Consider the following 15,916-nt stretch of genomic DNA (forward strand, 5'->3'; position numbering starts at 1 on the left):
AAGAGGATGAGCGGAAATCATTTTATCCATTAGGGTCCTATTTATACTAGTAATTGGAGCATAATGGTGTTTAATAATGTTAAATGAGATTGGAGAAAATTCCGGCGACGGTTACGACGATAGTTGTGAAATCCGGTCATTAAAACGTGTTTTAATTGTTGATTAGTTGTTATGTGTTAAGGTTTAAGTAAGTTACGAGCTTTAAACGAGTCAAAACGAGCGAAAAATGGGGTTTTGAGGGTTGTCGGCGCCGTTTTTCGGTGGCCGGAAAAACGAGGGGGTTGGCTAGGGCTGGGTTTTTATTTAAATATTATATTTTAAATAACTTTTACACTTTTGACCCCTCCAGTTTCAAGTGACATTAAAACAATTTTAAAATATAATTACAAATTGAACCTTTACCATTGAAATGTTTTATAATTGTAATAAAAGTTAATATACTTGGATTATTTTCAAATTATACCCGTATAGTTTGGAACAAAATTAAAAAAAGACTTTAAATCTTCGAGTTTTGTTAGTTGAACAAAATGAATAGAAAACTAACGAACGATAATCGCAAATCATCGGGAATATTATATAAATGATAAACGACAAACAAGGATGCATTGAAACGACAAAACAGTTTGGTTTAATGAATTCAAATACATAAATACATGAAACGAAACTTGAAATATATATATATATATATATATATATATATATATATATATATATATATATATATATATATATATATATAAACAAACTGAAAATTTAAAATGGGTCTGGATTTTAGGTTTGAAAATTAATGAATGTTACAATACACAACACACAGACACACACAAACCCAAGTAGAAAAATAACTATACTTTTGCGTGGAACTTTCGTCATAGTACCCAAAAAAATGTCATGGTTTGATCATATGATTTCAGACCCGAACAAGGAGCAATCGCGCTATACATATAACGATTAGTCAAAGCAACCGGGCTTACTAAATTTGAATGTACTTCCAAACCTGAACCGGCATACGGGTTATGCATATAACGAACAGTCGGGCTTACCGAATCCTAACTAGTTTTGTTGTATATTTATATAATATAATACTAGTCGCTAGTTTTATTAATTAATATATGTAGGCTGTTATATTTGGCAGGGGTATATCATATACGGTGGTATTCACTCTTCGTGGCCGAAGGATAACAGCACGGCGAAAACATCAGCCGTCATACCAGTTGCCGGTAAAATAGACGTATTAAAAAACCCAGTTTTCGTTCGAGCTACTAGTAGAGGGTCGTATTACCGAACCCATTCTTCGTACTAGTTACCTATAGAGGGTACGTATTACGGAACCAAGTCTTCGTACCATTTACCAGTAGAAGAGCCACTGTACCTGTCACAACTAGAACCAAATTACGTTCAGGATATCATTCAAGAGTCTGATGGCTCTTACGAGAGGTGACGAGGATGATGATGATGATTGTGACAATCGTCAATTTCAGGTTAACTCCGTTAACTCCGTTAACTCAACTCCGTCAATTCAAACTTAAAGATCACTGAATCTATAAAGCACACCTCATTACATTTAAACTAGGGTTTAAATGACGCTTGACACTTACTACATGTGTAGTCTTTCGGGAATTGCACCGAAACGCAAACGAGTTGACGCAAACAATTGGTGAATAAACGAAAAACGTCAAAACAATAATTATGTGATAATTATGTGTTAGACTTATGTGTTATGTGATAACATGTTATATAACGTTAACTCAATGTGCTAGAACTAGTTAATTAAGCTAGAAAAGAAACATTTGAAAGTTAAGGGACCAAAGTGTATTATATTATTATTATTAATATAAACCTAAAACCCTAACTCTCCTCTTCCTTTCTCTCCTAACCCGACGGCAGCCCCCCCCCCCCCCTTGCTTCTCCCTTGCGATCGGCCCTCATATACACACATACAATCAAGATTGTTCAAGTTTGATTGAAGATTAAGGTGCTAGGAAGGTATAAACGACTATCCTATGCATCCTTTATACTTAATTTCGATTTTTAATGGGTTAATTACAAACCCTAGATTCCGAAAATTTCATATATATTGTGTTCATATGATTTTTGTTTGAGTTGATGATGTATTGATGATGATTTGATAACTAGGATTGATATTGTTACATGTTAATTGTTGTGTCTTTGATTTTGAGATCAAATAAAACCATAAACATGTATTTATTGTGTAATTGATGTGCATGGATAGTGGTTATGGGGTCTAGAGTGTCATATGGACGGATTATGGTTTATAGATGATTAATATGTTGAGTTTTGTTGCAAACAGTTTCTGGACAGATTGTGTTAGTGATGTTCAATTGACTGTATCGGGGTGTAAATGTGAAAATTGGTTGAGAATATTGATACTACAGTAAACTAGGTTGAGTCTAGTTTCTAAAGAATATAAATTTGTAATTTTTGGACGTGTAAAAGTTAACCTTTATGATTTTACAAAAACGTTGTGCAAAGCTGAGTTGTTAGACCTGCTGTTAGGTTGTTTTGTAAATGTTATATCTCATGAACAACACGACCAATTGGGTTGGTTCCACATCTGGAAGTTGACTTGTTGAGTTAGGAACCTAACACAAGTGGTCTTGCATTTGTTGGATTTTTCATTTAACGGGAATTTTAAATAACATTCTGTTGCGCATGAATTTGACTATTATGAGTTTGCTGTAATGTTTTGATCATTGTGAGAAACATATGTGGAATAAAAATAAAATAAAATATGTTATGGAAACCTAATACATGAATGCTTTTGTGATGATTTTTGGTAAATTAATTGAGATGCTATGATCGGTGGAATAGACTAGTTTTACAAGTAGAATTCTATCATTAAGAAACTAGTTGCTGAATTTTGTAAAAGTTGCATGAAACATGGTAATTGCTAATTAATTGTCGTGTTTGACCAAATTGCCCTTGCGGGGAATAATTGCTAACTAATTGTCGTGTTTTGACCAAATTGCCCTTGCGGGGAATAATTGCTAGTGATGTACATTATTAATAAATGACACGTAAATAATTGCTCACACATGTATCGTATCAAAAATGTACTTGTTAAGTCACACACGATTCACAAACAAACACGAAATGTATCTTGTGCTTAGGAATTATGTGACGGGTCTAGAGACTCGATATTAGTTCCGATACTTAGAAAATCTCCTTGTTGTTTTAGAACGCTAGAGAGAGTTTTCTGTGACGCGCATCACTTGGTGATTTATTTTGGGAATTCTTCGCAAACAGTGAGTTTCACTTACCCCTTTAAACTGTTTTAAACGCTTTTCACTTGGGGGAGATAACATACTCCGATAAACGCATTTAAGATTTTGTTAGTAAATTATATATCACTTGTAAAGGCTAAGTGGCAAACGAAACATTTGAAGTCCTACACATCGAACCGGTTAATATCTGGAATAGCGAGTCACTGTTGAGTAGTAATACTGGGTTTGACAAACCCCACCCAACGCTAAACTCGACTGGAGGTCGAGCGGGTGTAATTTTGGCTAACACATACCATGGTCTGGATGACCTGGTGGCAAGGCACTTGATAAACAGTCAGCTTCAGTGTCGAACACTTAGTAATACTTGTTGTATAGGCTAGCTACCTATCGATATATAATTGATTTAACACTATCTGGTAACGCAAAAACGCTGAACGCAAAACGCTAAACGCTTTATTTTATATAAACTTGTGAACTCACCTACCTCGTGTTGACACTTTTAGTATGTTATTCTCAGGTATCCGAGGCGGGCGCGCGGTATAGGATCATGCATTGTTTGAAACGCTTTTGTTTATGCAACCTGATTTTAAACTGTTATTATGGGGTTTTGAGTCGTCCTGCGTGACGCAACTTTTATCTTTTGGTTTTTACGCTTCCGCACTTATTTTCATTCAAACGTTTTTATGGTTTGATTATAACTAATGATTCCGATCCTGTTAGTTCACACCCTCTGACGGTAAAACTCCGTTAGTGGATTTTGAGGGTGTGACAATGATGATGATGCTTATGATGATGATGATGACGATGACGACGACGATGATGATGGTAATGATGATGATGATGGTGGTGGTGGTGGTGGTGGCGGTGATCGTTACGTACGCAAGGCGACAGTTTCGTATCTAACGGATAATGTATGGCACAACATGTTTTATTTAACTTATAATTCTTTTTTTTAACACGCTTTAAAAATTAGCTTGTACTTGTTTTCAGTTTTTTAATTCTCGTGATGAGTTGGTGGATTGGGCTAAGAAGAGAGACCGGGAGCATGTTTGTGTTACTTTTAAGGCCCTGGTCCCGATGCCCTACTTTAGCATTGCATTTACTCATAAACACAGTTCTAAATATCATAGTGAATTAAAACTTTTTGCGGAATAAACAAAAGGTCAACCATTCATTACATAAGTCTTATAATTTAAACAATATAAAACATGTCTTTAAGTTCAAACATCATAAATTTAACTATTCAGATGCCAGCCTCTTTATTCTTCTACCATGTGTCCCTCTTCAAGCCAGCTGTCTCATCCTACTCACTTGTGTGCATACTAAAAGTCAGCTACGCTGGGTGAGTTCTAGTTAATCAGGCAACATACATTATATTTACATACTACATATTTAAATTGCTTTACTTTATTTTGTATATACACAAGTACTTACCTTCATTCTTACTTTTAAAAATTTATTCTTTCTTACTTTCATACTGTCACTCCCCATGTAAAGCCCCGGTCTTGGTGCCCTACTTTGGCGTTGGATTTACTCATAAACACAGTTCTAAATATCAGAGTTAATTAAAAACTTTTCGCAGAATATAAAATTCCAAACATGTATTACATTATCATTCAAATACTTCCAAAATAAACAACTTTTGTCTTGAAACATAATTTAAAAGTCATTTTAAAACATCACAACATTCTTCTCAAGATGCCAGTATCTTCAGTCCAATGCCATGTGTCTTCATTCAAACGAGCTGCCTTAGCCTATTCACCTGCGTTCATACTAAAATTCAGCTACGCTAAGTGAGTTCTAGTTAAACAGGCAACATACAATGCATTCACATACTCACATATATACGTATCCGAAGATACATATTACATACTTAACCTGTCTACCTTTCTTTCATACATGCATACATACTTCCTCTCTTTCTTTCGTACTTTCATTCTTTTAGCCTGTACATTACATACATAACTATCTATTCATTTTAATGAGCATTTCGCCCTATAACATTCGCATATATTATTAGGGTCTGCAACCATTTAACCTTCACAGATATTATTAGGGTCTGCAACCCGGTAACCTTCGCGGATATAATTTGAATCTGCAACCCGGTAACCTTCGCAGATATTATTAGGTTCTGCAACCCGGTAACCTTCGCAAATATTATTAGGGTCTGCAACCCGGTAACCTTTGCATATATTATTAGGGTCTGCTACCCTTAGGCACACCACCATACAACCATACATTATGCTCTTTATATTTATATTTTTGAACTTTCGCACATACACTTACTCTTTTCTATTACTTTCATATATCATTCAGACATCATTCATAAAACAATCACAAATCATACACTTACCACTTAAGTTACGTGTATTGACTAATCTCATCGAGTATGCACACAGACCCGAAAACATAACAAGGAAATGGGGCTAGAAACTCACCTGAACTCGGTTCCTTTTAGAGTTAATGGTAACTCATTTCCTTAACTGGGAGCGGCTAACTGTATAACAATTACACATATCAATTAACTACTTCTAACTATATCATACTTCTAAGTTAGTGAAACCCCTAGCTACGGAGGTCCGGGGGCAGCGCCCCTGGCATCGGGGTCTAGGGGCAGCATCCCCTAGTAGCATCCAAGGGGCAGAGCCCATGGCTGGGGTCGAGCTTCCAGGTCAGCTTGGAAATATTTTATTTTCATTAAGGTCCTTTACTAAAATTTCATCAAAAACCCAATTTTCATAAAATACTTAATTTATAATTTATTCATGGTTAAGCATCATTTGCTATCCAATTCGTTATGACAAATGGTTCCATTCATTATAACGAATGGGTTGATCTTAGACGAATGAATGAGTAACGAATGCATTAGGCTGTGATTTCTTTGAGATGAATGAAGGGTTCATTCGTTAAAGAGGACACGAATGTATCTACAACGAATGGTTTGATTCAATGTATTCTCATGGCGAATGAATAAGGTCATTCGTGACTTCTATATGACGAATGGGAGGGTCATTCATTACAAAAGCATACGAATGTATTTTTTTTCTTTATGATTGTTTAGAGAATGGCTAGCCATTCGTTTATTATAAAAATAAGCTTCAGTATTCATTTAACTTTGACTTTATTGTCAAAGTCAAAATCGATATGAACACTAAACAGTCAACAGAACCAGATTTGCGATCAAACCCCAAATCACGATGAAACAACACGAAATTGGTGTCATTAGACTCGTATTGACAGCGCCTACTAACCCCAATCATCCAAAAAAACCGTACATTAAAGTTTAATGGTGTGTTGATCCATGTATATAACTGGTTTTGGTTTGATTAATAAACATATCATATGTTAATGGATTTCAACGAGAATCATCACATTTGATTAGTCTTTACAAAATGAATCTCAATCAATCAAAAAGGAATTGATTTCAAGGGTTTCTTTTTATATTAACGAGATGAACGAGCCGAGCATAAACGAACTAGATTATCGTTATAAAACGTACCTTTAGATGAATCGATTTACGAACACGATCAGATCTTGATACGACATAAAGGAAAAGTGTTTGTGTGTGTTTTTGAGTGTGTATGGAGGCTTAGAGATAACAATGAGGTTTTAGAGTTTTAGGGTGGTTTAAGGGGTTTATATACCCTTAAACCCATGGACCTAAGGTCCATCACCCTCCCTCATTCCATCTTTTAATATCCAAGTCCACTCTCAATATTTCATTTATCTAAACTGAATAACGACACGTTATTAAATAGACGAAATTTTCTTTGTTTATTTTATCAAAAGTAGGATGTTACACCCCAACCTAAGGAGGAAATGTCAGGGTGCTAACTGATTGTTCACAACTCACAAGGTACTATCATGCAAGTTAATAAATGACAATATCTGTTTAATTTAGTTAAATAAAACAATTTACAGTTAAGTACATCAAGTATAAAGAAATTACGACATTATAAATTAATTATTGAATAAGTTTGAATCCTAAAAGGCATCTTTACGTGATCTTCATCTTGCTATGCAACCAAGCTGATAACCTGCAAATACGTATAAAATATATTTTTTTATCAACAATACATGTTGAGTGAGTTGATCACCAGTTTGAGAATACAAAATAATGAGATATAATAATATATAAATAATGAGTAAAACTATTATATGTTAGTATAAACAATCAAACCATAACATATAAATATTGCAAACAGATAATGATGAATGGGCTAAACCGTTGCCATGCAAATCGGGCGTTGGTTACTGTGATTGAGTTGTCGATGAAACCATTGTCATGCGATCGGACGCCGGCAACTATGACATTATGTGAATATAATTATGGACCAACAAATAGCAAGTAGTCATTCAATTGTTACACAGCACAAATATTACACTTTGCACTTTAGAATATAATACAATGTGTAAATTGATAGTAGGTACGCATAAGTTCCCAAAAGTTTGAAAAAAAAGTAAAATAGGGGAGTGATTTACCTGATTTAGAAGAACAACACACAAGTGAGGATGTTAGCAGTTAAACCCCTTCGAGATTCACCGACAAGGATTCCTAGTAAATAATATAATATTAATTAATCATGCATAATATAACACGAATAATGGATTAGATATTGGTTGTGATTTGAGTTATTTTAGGGATTAGAATGTTTATTGATTGATCGATGGATTTCTATTATTATTTTTTATTGCAAAATCATTATTATTAGTTAATAAATAAATATGAGTTGAATATAATACAATTATATAATTATTTAAATAATATTTACATAAATATAAAGCAATTATAAATGTGTACATAAACAAATATAACGTGTAATATATTAAATAATTTACTACAAACATTCAAATATATAATATAAATATATTTTGGAATTTTTAATGAATATCTAACGATATGAATATAGATATTACGTTTAAAATACGTTTGTTATAATTTTGTTTAAAGAATAATGCATATAATATATATATATATATATATATGTGTGTGTGTATATATATATATATAAGAGTTCAAATAAAAAACAATTATTTTGTAAGAAGTGTGAGAAGGCTTTTAAAATAAAGTACACCACCTACATATGACACTATGCCATGTGAAAAGGAAACTATACAACTTTTAAAAACTACCAATCTCAACCACTAGATCCTAGATCCAAAGGTCTACATCTATTCTTATGTTTCTCACAAAACTATTGTTTTTTTACATTAACCCTACCATGGACACTATGCCATGTGAAAAGAAAACTATACAACTTTTAGAAACTACCAATCTCAACCACTAGATCCTAGATCCAAAGGTCAACATCTATTCTTATGATTCTCACAAAACTATTGTTTTTTACGTTAACCCTACCCTATAGGGTTTAGGGTTTAGGGAGGGTTAACGTAAAAAATAATAGTTTTGTGAGAAGCATAAGAATAGATGTATACATTCGGATCTAGGATCTAGTGGTTGAGATTGATAGTTTCTAAAAGTTGTATAATTTTCTTTTCACATGGCATAGTGTCCTACGTAAGTGGTGTACTTTATTTTAAAGTCTTCTCACACTTCTCACAAAACATTTGTTTTTTATTTGAACCATTTTCTCTCTCTCTCTATATATATATATACATACATATATATATACATATTTATAATTATAATATAAGAAAATTTTATAGAAACGTTCAACGATGAGAAAACACCAATAATGGTTTCGGGTTTTAATAAAATAATGATGATTTATTATTATTGAGATACTTAGAATGCATATATATGTATATATAGGGTGGGGTTAAAATAAGAAGTGTAAGAAGTAATCTGGTGCGTTAGATATGTTGATCTGATGGTGGATATGGAAAGTGTGTTTATTGTGCGTTGTGTTTTATTTTCTTTGTGGTGTGTTTATTGTGTGGTGTGTTTTATTTTAGTTGTGGTGTGTTTATTGTGCGGTGTGTTTTATTAGATCTAATGGTGAAAATACACTTTCTACACTTCTTAGGAAAAATCTACTTCTTATTCTACACTTCAAACAGACATCCGTAAGGTCATGTTTCTTGTCAATTAAATCATATGCAAGATTTAATTGACAAGAAACATGACCATACGGATGCCGGTTTGCTAAAATAATTTTTGTTTTATATTTAATAATAATTATATTTAATATATAAACCTTTAAACCTTTTTAAAAAAATTAAAAAGAACAACCACGTCCAGAGGGCTCGAACCCCGCCCCCTTGTACGAGCCCGGTTAACAAATTCAAACAAATTATTATAAACAGAAACCAGATTTTCCCCTAATTGAATAAAAACCCTAGAAATCCAATTGATCAAACGGCTAAACGTTCGTCCAAATAATCTTAAGGTTAATGTAATATAGGTTTAGGCGATCATGTTACATAGATTAATTACCTGATTAGATGATGAACTGATGATGAACAATGACCAGCAACTGACAACACAAATACGAATTAGTATGATTCATTACAAACTATTGTAATACGATTAGTGTTAGGGTTATAGTTCGCGATGGCTAGACGAAGGTGCACATAAGATTAATTTGATTATAATCATCTGTTAGTGGTATATTGATATTATGATACTCTGGTTTGGGTAATAACTTAATTCGTGTAATATTGATTCAAATTCCCAAATAAAACGTAGTTGTGAGTCCATTTTGGCATGATGGACGATATACATAGATAAATTCCATGATTAAAATGAAGATTAAGGATCAAGAAAAATTATTGTTAATGCAGGTTTGGGTTAACGGGTAAACGGGTAAATATTATATTTTTGGCAGATTTGTTGATTAGTCCCTCAAGTTTAAATAAGGATACAATAAGGGATAAAAGTATAGTTTAGGGCGAAAAATGAATATAACTCAAAGTAAAAAAGAATATTATTATATATATATATATAATATCATATTTTATTGATTAATATACCAAAAACGAAAACGAGTCGGGTATTAGACATTAATAATTAAACGAAAAAGCCAAGTTGTTACACATACCTTCATATTTTATCTTAATTTTACATACATATTTATACGTTTTAAAGAGCCTTTCGCCATATAACCTCACATATATTATTACGGTCTGCTACCCTCATTTCACAAATATTTTTAGGGTCTACGACCCTCCTTTCACAGATATTGTTAGGGTCTGCCACCCTTCTTTCTCAAATATTATTAGGGTCTGCTACTCTCCTTCCACATATATTGTTAGGGTCTGCCACCCTCATATCCATACAACCATATATACAATACATATGAATATATACACACACACACACTTTCGTACATACACTTAACCTTTTCTTTATCGATCATATATCATTCATAAAACACTCACATATCATACACTTACCACTTAAGGTAAGTGTAATAACTAATCACATCGAGTATACACAGAGCCCCGAAAACATAACAAGGAATGGGGCTAGAAACTCACATGTGTCATATTCCTCTCCGAGTTAATGGTAATACCCCTCCTTAGTTGTGCATGGCTAAATGTGTAATAATTATAAGTGCCAATTAACTAATTTTAACAATATGATACTTCTATGTTAGTGAAACCCTAGCTAACGGGTACGGCAGCCCCTAGCAGGGTCCAAAAGGTAGAGCCCCTGGCTGGGGATAAGCTATTTTTCAAACCATTCAAAAAGAGTATTCAAACCATTCGAATTGAGTTTTTAAACCAATCGAATCGAGTTTTAATTCGATTCGTTCTTCCAATTCGATTCGTTTTCAAATGAATTGAGTTTCTCCATAACTTGATGCAAACATGGGTTTTCCTGTATTTCCATTCTAATCACTTCCTTACATCCAGTCATGCCCATTTTACTGATGAAATGAGGTCTGGGCCATAACAATTTCGTTTACTCGCTCTAACACTATCCAAACGTCAGTCGTTTGTCTCGTTTCATTCCAAATAACTTGTTTACGTTCATGTGTACATTTTTCTTACAGAATAAGGCTCGATTTCCCTTAGTATCAAATCCTAAGGCAAACCAACCTCAAAACATAATCTTAATCTAAAACATACCTTTTTGGTTCACTTCCAGCTTTGCATTTTATTAAACACGTGAATCTAGACGTGTTCCTGATTGTATGACGAAGATCTAACACAGACTCTTCTTGGTTCGGATTCGAATGTGAGAAGAATTGGAATAGGAGTGTTTGTGTGTGTTTTTGAGTGTGTAGGGAGGAAAAGTTGGTGGATTAAGGGTTTTAGGGAGGTTTTAGGGTGTTTATATACCCCTAAGCCCGTAGATCTAAGGCTCATCACCATCCCTTATTCCATCTTTTATTGTCCTAGCCCACACTCTATTATTTTTATTTAACTTAACTAAATAGCAAAACACCAATAAGTAAACGAAATTCTTTTATTTATTATTATCAAAAGTAGGATGTTACATTATCGTGGTCCAACAGTCAATGAACAAAAGTGTGGACCTTGCATGCAATTGTGGAGGGGAACCCAAACTCAAGGCAAAAGTGAGGCTTACTTGGAGTATTAAAAGGTGTTCCCCATTTAAACTCGCCGGGCGGTTCAACAGGGGAGATTATTGTTGGAACTCGTATGTAGTCAACGAAACGCATGACCATGGTCTGGTTGTCTTTGATGAGGGGCACACGCCTCGAAAGAAAATGACTGACAAGGAACTTGATCTAGTTGCGGCATTACACCGACATGTGGTGAGGCCGGGTAAACTTAAGTCAGCCTTACGGGGTCAGTTTCCTGGTAACAAATGTATTATTAAGAACGTATACGACGTTGTGAGGATCGATAAAGGGCAAGATGAAATTGGCTATACCCCCATGAGGGTAATTGAACACCTTTCGAATTTTCCTATTGAAAACGAATGTTTTTAATATTTATTAACTTCTTAATAAACCCAGTGCAGGTACTTGAAAACTTTCTCTATAACAGCGAGTTCGTGTTTTATACCCGGGAAAATCGTTCCACCAACATGATGGAGGATATTCTCTTCTTTCATGAGATGACGTATACAATGTAGCGTGAGTTCCCCTATGTGTTGTTGATTGACACGACGTACGATACAAACATGTATAAGTGGTCGCTTGTTCAGTTTTTTGGTGTGACGTTGACATCGAATTCGTTCTACATTGCTCACGTAGTTATGAGTAAGGAACGTGAGGGTAACTTCGCGTGAGCCCTCGAGTGACTTAAAGAAATGATCTATGCTTGTAGGGAGCAGTGTGTGATCGTGACTGAGAGGGTGTCTCCCAAATTCCTTGGGTGTCCCTAGCATGCTGATGTATTTTCTATATCTGAGGAAACTTCTAGAATTGTAGAGCCGTAAACCGATATATTTTGTGTTGATTTCACACATTTTGTTGTATTTTTTACATCTGAGGAAGCTTCTAGACTTGTAAGCTGATGTATTTTGTGCTAATTTCAAGATGTTAATGATGATGATGATGATGATGATGATGATGATGATGATGTTGATATTGATGTTGATGATAATGATAATGATGTTGTTGATGATGGTGATGATGATGATGATGATGATTATGATGATGATGATGATGATGTTGATGTTGATGTTGATGTTGATGTTGATGTTGATGTTTATGTTGATGATGATGATGATGATTTTGATGATGATGATAATGACGATGTTGATGAAAATAATATTATAATATTAATATTATAATTATATAATGATATTACAAAGAAAATCCACAGATAAGGGTTATTTGTAGCCATATCCACCGCGGATAGTTCTTTCCACGACGGGTATGATTTAAGAAATATATGTATCCGTCGCCGAGAGGGCTATATGCAGCGAATAAACCCACAGATGGCCCCTATCTATCGCGGATCAGTCACGCAAACAACCACAACAACACACACACAAACAAAATCACAAATATTCGAGATCTAGCATCCTGCTGCAACAACTCGTTCACATCGACTACTCGAGATCCGGCCCGGCCACTCATATTCACACATCTAGATATGTTTAATTCTCTTATTTCCTTCTTTTATAATCGGGGAGAACTTTTACTTGTCAATAGAGAAGTTTGCGGTGGAAATCAGCTTGTACATGGCGGAGGAGGTATTCCAGCCGATTTAGTCATAGAGTGTACACAATACAGCGGATGATATGTTGCGGCATAGGTGGAGGGCGATTAGCGATGGTCCTTTCCATTTCCCGCCCACCACCACTGACTTCAAGGCCTCGTACATCAGGGACCCGTTGCACAGTTATGTATGTATGTATACATACATACATACATACATGCATACGTATATAATATAATATAATATAATATAATATAATATAATATAATATAATATAATATAATATAATATAATATAATATAATATAATATAATATAATATAATTTTATTGTGTAGATACCTGCACAAACTTATCGCTTCGACTATACAGGGTCGCCATCAGGGGATAGATCACTACAAACTCTGCGACTTGTTTTTTTGCGGTTCTTGCTGATGGGTAGGCACTGCAACCTGGCTAGCGCGTTCGGTGACAACTTCGCTCTATACTAGCATAGGTTGGCCTGTGGGTCATTGCTCAGTGGCTCACACGTGATGGGAATTGCGCTTAGTTTGGGCTACGGGTCGTTACTGCCTAAGCTACCCATTCAGATGCCGATTTACCCGCGCGAGCAAGATTGTCCCCATGTGTTACACCCAACTAAATGCGGCGGAGCATTCCAGGGCGTAATGTATTGATTGGACAGTAACTCAAAAAATACTAATAAAACTATAATAATTATTTAATTCATTAACATTAGCAAGTACACAAGTTCAATAAACAAAATAAATACATTATACTTTTGTATTTTGAGTAATATCCTAAGGTAAAACCAATATCTTCGATCTTTAACAATATTAATTACTTGTACCTATAACATGTATAAAAATAGAGTTTGTTAACATGAATGTTGGTGAGAATACATAAGTTTTAGTTTTATAAATAAATAAATATATAGGTAGGTAAATAGCAATTCATATATAAATGGTGAGCATTACAAATCTTATGAAAATGTAAACAATTAAATAGATGTGGACCTGTTTCTATTGATACAATGTCTACTTACTTAGGTAAATGTATGATCATACTAGATGAGAATAGATGATGATGAGATACCAACCACCAAACATAAAATAAACATTTAAGCACATAGAGCATAAGTATGGAGCATGTGATTAGCACACGTACACATATATTGAATTGCGTTTTGAAAAGATGTGGTAATAAAATATGAGCAAAAGTGAATAAGGTATACATGCTACCCCCAAAATATAAAAGATGGAAAAATGTAACATCCTACTTTTGGTTATAATAATAAAATAAGTTTCATATATTTTATACTGGGTCGTTATCGGTTTAGATAACTAGAATATGAGCTGGGCTAGTGTTGGGTTAAATGGATATGGGTTATGGACTTGGGTATGAAAGAAAGAAGGAAAGACCATGGGCTAAGCCCATGATCCATAAATATATAAACCTTTAATACCCAATTTTCATTCATTTACACATATTCCATACACCTCTCAAACACACATTTAAGCTCTCTCTCTCTAGACGAAATATAGAAGAAGAAACGGATCCCGACCCAAGGTATGATAGTATTTTGTTGTATGAGCTTAAATCCATTAGTTATGGTCACGAAACGACGAGCCGACGCCGTTAAACCGTTTAAGTCACGAGATCCGGGTGGAATCGGGTATAAACCGAACCTATGATGAGCTTAGGGGTCACCCTAGCTCAGATCTGGATCGAATGGGATGAAAAACGGCGAAAAATGAGTTAGAACTCGTTTTTCCGGCGAAAACCCGATTTTCCGGCAAAGGCGGCGCCGGAATAGTGGTACGAGGATAAGGAATTTCAAGGAATGTTCTGACATTCCCTGACCTAACCCTAGTTCGCTAAGGGTAACTAACGAATTAGAAGTAATTCGCTAAGCTGATTCGTCTGTGAGAATTTAACGAATTAGCTTCAGTTCGTTAGGGGAAAAGATAGCGAATTACCCTTGTTCGCTATAGCTAAAAGATAACGAATTCGTTATAGTCATTCGTTAGAAAAGATAACGAATGGGATGGACCAATTCGTTACCAGGACTGGTTCGTTATGGACTGATTTGTTATAAGATCCAGTTCGCTTAATAACCAATTCGTTAAAGGGTTCAATTCGCTGCATGGATCAGTTCGTTAAGAACCAAGTAACGAACCAGACATTTGATAGAATGACAGAACAGTCCCTGGACTTGAAAAGAATGATTTAATTACAAAGAAGCCCTTGAACTTTTATCTAGCAAATTAAATAATGATCCTTCCAATGTATTGGGATCATTGTCTCTGTCCTCCCTTCTTTTTGATCTCAGCTCATCTCCCTCTTAGATGCCAAGTACTTCTTTAAAGTATCAAAAAAAATTTCGTGTTCCCTTGATTGCTCGGCAACAACACGTTCCAGAACCACAATCCGCTCGGAATTCCTCAGAGAAGTAACAAACTCAAACGACATATGAGAAATATCCTTAATAAGTGAACACAACCAGATTTGATCAAGGTTGATTCCGAGATTAAGTTAGCTGAGGGTTTTAAGAGTAAAGTTTGACCTATTTTGACCAATAACTTGTTTATAAACCCTTTGGAAAACCCAAGAAGTTAAATCAACTTCGCTG

Source organism: Bidens hawaiensis, unplaced genomic scaffold, assembly GCF_021521415.1.
Source record: "Bidens hawaiensis isolate Kalapana, Puna unplaced genomic scaffold, B.hawaiensis_p1.1 tig00007388_1, whole genome shotgun sequence".
Lineage (NCBI taxonomy): Eukaryota > Viridiplantae > Streptophyta > Magnoliopsida > Asterales > Asteraceae > Bidens > Bidens hawaiensis.